Raw genomic sequence first — 3,678 nt, forward strand, 5'->3', positions numbered from 1 at the left:
AAAAACTTGAAACACATCAGATCTCTTTTTGAGGAGATAAATCCACGTGTACTTACTAAAATCATCGATAAAGCTTACATAATAAGTGTGGTGCCCAACTGAGGTAGGCGCAAGACCCCAAACATCAGAGAAAATGAGTTCAAGAGGCTTGGTAGAAACACTTGTAGATATAGGATAAGCTAACTAGTGACTTTTAGCACATTGGCATGAGTCACAAATAGTTTCATAATTACGCTCACCAACAAACGGGAGCTTATTCTTTCTAAGCAATTTCTCAATCAAAGGAAACGATGCATGTCCTAATCTATCGTGCCATCATGTTGAAGACACTTTGGTGACACCATAGGCTTGTTTATTCAATCTCCTAAGCTCCGGAATCAACGGGCAGAGCCCTCGAACGCATCTACCTCGATAGAGAATTTTCCTCGTGACCTGATCCTTGATCAAAAAGAAAAACGGATGAAACTCAAGGATTACATGATTATCGAGAGCAATGCGATGAACGGAAAGGAGATTCTTTGATGCACTAGGGACATGCAAAAATTTTCTGAGACGAATATTTTGTGGGGAGTTTTTATTACTGAATGACCAATATGACTAATGCTCATACCTTCTCCACTGGCGGTATGAACTTGGTCTTGCCCGCAATACTTCTCGCGCATGGTCACCTTCTCCAACTCCCCTGTGATGTGATCTGTCGCGCCGCTGTCCACGTACCAGTTCGTGTCGACGCCGTAGGAGCCGTCGGCTGCCCCCGCAACCTTCTCATCTTGGGAAGATTCTTCATCTTCCTCGTAGTGGTACCAGCAGTCCCGCGCGGTGTGGCCTGGCTTGCCACAGATTTGGCAGCGCGGGACGTCAGGAGCAGCTCGTGGACGGCCTCCGCGGCGACCCTTGTTGCTGTTGTTGTAGGGCCGACCGCCGCCGCTGTTGCCGTTGCGTGGAGGAGGGTTGCCATCGCCGCCTGATGGCTTGCCCTTGGTGCGCTGCGGCCCACGGTAGTGAGAAGAGCTGCCGCCGCCACGTCCGCCGCCACCGCGGCCGCGAGAGGCCGCGTTAGCAGAGGATTTGAAGCCTCCACCGGATCCTGCCGTGCTGTACAGGGCGAGACGCTGATCGAAGTTGCTCATCTGGGCGTAGAGATCGTCGATGCTGATGGGCTCGGTGCGGGCGTCATTGGCGGAGACAAGAGGTTGGTACTCCATGTCGAGGCCGGAGGTGGTGTAGGAGATGAGCTCATCATCATCGATGGGCTTGCCAGCAGCTGCAAGCTCATCCGCCAGAGACCTCATGTGGGCGAGGTAGGCGGCCACCGACTGCGTCCCCTTCTACGCCGTGGAGAGCGCGACTCTGATGTTGTTGACGCGCGCCCTGGACTGCGACGAGAACATGTGGGCAAGTGCTGCCCAGAGCTCGTGCGGCGTGGCTATAGATGTGACCTGCACGAGGACTTCCTTGGTGAGATTATTGAGCAAGTATCCAAGTACCTGCTGCCCTTCTTTGAACCAGATCGGATAGAGAGGGTTGGGTGTTTGCTCCTCCTTCCCGTCCTTGTCCTTCGTGACAATGAACTTGGCGGGCTCCGGCATCGTCCCGTCGACGTAGCCAAAGTAACTAGCACCTCTCAGCTGCGGTGTCACCTGGGCACGCCACATCACGTAGTTGGTGCGGGTAAGCTTCTCGGCGACCTGCCCCATGGAGGCGGTCTGAACGGAGCTTGAGGAGGACGACATGGCTGGTGGTAGGTTTTGCTAGATGTAGTGGATAGAGGAGGCTCTGATTACTATGTAAACGAGCGGAGAACGTCGTACCTCGTTGAAGGCGACGGTTGCGTGTTATATAGGCAGGGGCATCTCCCTGATAAGCATACAAAGTTGTTGGAATTACATCTTGAGGAACAAGGAATATCTAGAGAGATAGAGAGATAAGAAGTTACAACAAGATGAACTCTATCTATCTAGCCGGGCCAGGTTCTGGCCGGTGCGCCCTATGGGCCTACTGCAATATGTTTAACACTACGAGACCGCCGCCGCCGCTGCCATCGTGGAACCCCAGGGCTCCCAGGCTCTGCCACCCACGTCTTGCTCCTTTGCCAATCTATGAGACCGCCGCCGCCGCCATCGCGGAACGCCAAGGCAGGGCGTGACTCAGGGCAGGGCGTGGTCAATTGCAGGCAACGAGGAGCAGCACATGGCTGTGCCTGGCGTGCCCTGCATCGCGTCACCCACCACCTTCACCCTGCATAGTCATCCCTTCCCCAACCTTTGTCCCGTCCCACATGACGATCGCCCGCCGAGCTCCCCTTAGCAGTCCAAGCCCTATTCATCCTCCCCTGCAGCACTGTGATCCCGCCGCTGCTTTGGTCGATCGTCTGCGCCCCGCCTCGCAGCAGCTGAGAGATGGAGAAGGGGTTGTCGGAGTTGTCGTGTCTCTCCAATACGTTTTCTTGTCCATCGTCTTCCCACATCTACAGCAGTTAGATCGTTCACACCTCGGATCCATGCATGTGCATCTACGTAAGTACCAATGTACCATCCACGTGCCTTCATTTGGTTTCATTCATTGTTCATCTGGTCCTTAATTAATTATCTTGAGCCTTTGATTAATTAATATGGAACTCGCACAGCTCTAAAGAGGGAGGAGCCGCTGTCACTTTGAACTCCATCACCGCGACCCTTGAGTTCATGGTGCTCAACCCTCATAGGCTCTGTGTTGCGGGATGTCGTCAACGTTGTTGCTAGGTCCCGCTATGAGGCTACTACCAAGGAGGTCATCTTGATGCGGATGTTGCTGGTGTTGTTCATGTGCTTGCGACCCTACACTCGCAAATAGGGCATCATCGATTCCAGTACTCGGGAAACAAGTTGCCCCTTCCGTCCCCCATCTCCATTCGATTCCGGTGAAGTCGACAGCCGGCAAGAAGCTCAACGAGTTTTCTAATGGGCCAAAAGTTTGAAATATGTGAGCTCGTTGCGCAGGATCTGGGGTAATCTCTTTTCTTTTTATGAGAATTGATGCGGGATAATCTACTTGTTATGTACTTTTCATTTATGCGTGTAGCATTATTGAATAGTTATATAGTGTATGATTTCCCCGATTGACTAGAAAATGTATTTCATCTGTTTAATTTTAACTGAATGGTCAATCGATCTGAAGGAGTGACCGCCTCTTCTTTCGTTGCAGATTTTCTTTAAACATTCATGGCCCAGGTTACAATTTGTAAAGAAGGCTTTTGTTACCTAGAATGATCCCTTTTTTCTCTCCCTGTTATTATCACCAGGAAAGCGAAGGATATGATCAAATCTATACAGAAGTGTACAAGAAGCAGGGGCAAGAATGCTTGAATTATGTTTTCATGGTGATTATTTGCTGAATTAAACCTCTTTGTGGCATTGTTTTTTGATCAGCTGATTTGTCATATGAACCTCATAATATTTCTTCATAAATATCTAGGACATGCAAGAACAAAGGGATTATCTGCAGGTCTATGTTATTGCAGAACTAAACCCGGCGAATCCTTTGTCTGGTTCGGTGCAAAGCCGCCTCTCTAGGGCCCTGATCACTGATTTGCTACATAAGAGAGCATAGAGGTGCCTAAGATTCTTGGTTTGTGCAGTTAACTGTTTGAAAATGTGCCAGTGCATTCTGTCCACATACAGTTAAATATGGGCACATGCT

The 3,678-nt window shown here is 50.5% G+C and overlaps 1 pseudogene; it reads right to left on the bottom strand.

The window, feature by feature from the left end:
* Positions 1-1,114: 1,114 nt before the first annotated feature.
* Positions 1,115-1,253, bottom strand: LOC119273839 (annotated as a pseudogene).
* Positions 1,254-3,678: the final 2,425 nt, after the last annotated feature.

Source organism: Triticum dicoccoides, chromosome 3A (genome assembly GCF_002162155.2).
Source record: "Triticum dicoccoides isolate Atlit2015 ecotype Zavitan chromosome 3A, WEW_v2.0, whole genome shotgun sequence".
In the NCBI taxonomy this organism is placed as follows: Eukaryota; Viridiplantae; Streptophyta; class Magnoliopsida; order Poales; family Poaceae; genus Triticum; species Triticum dicoccoides.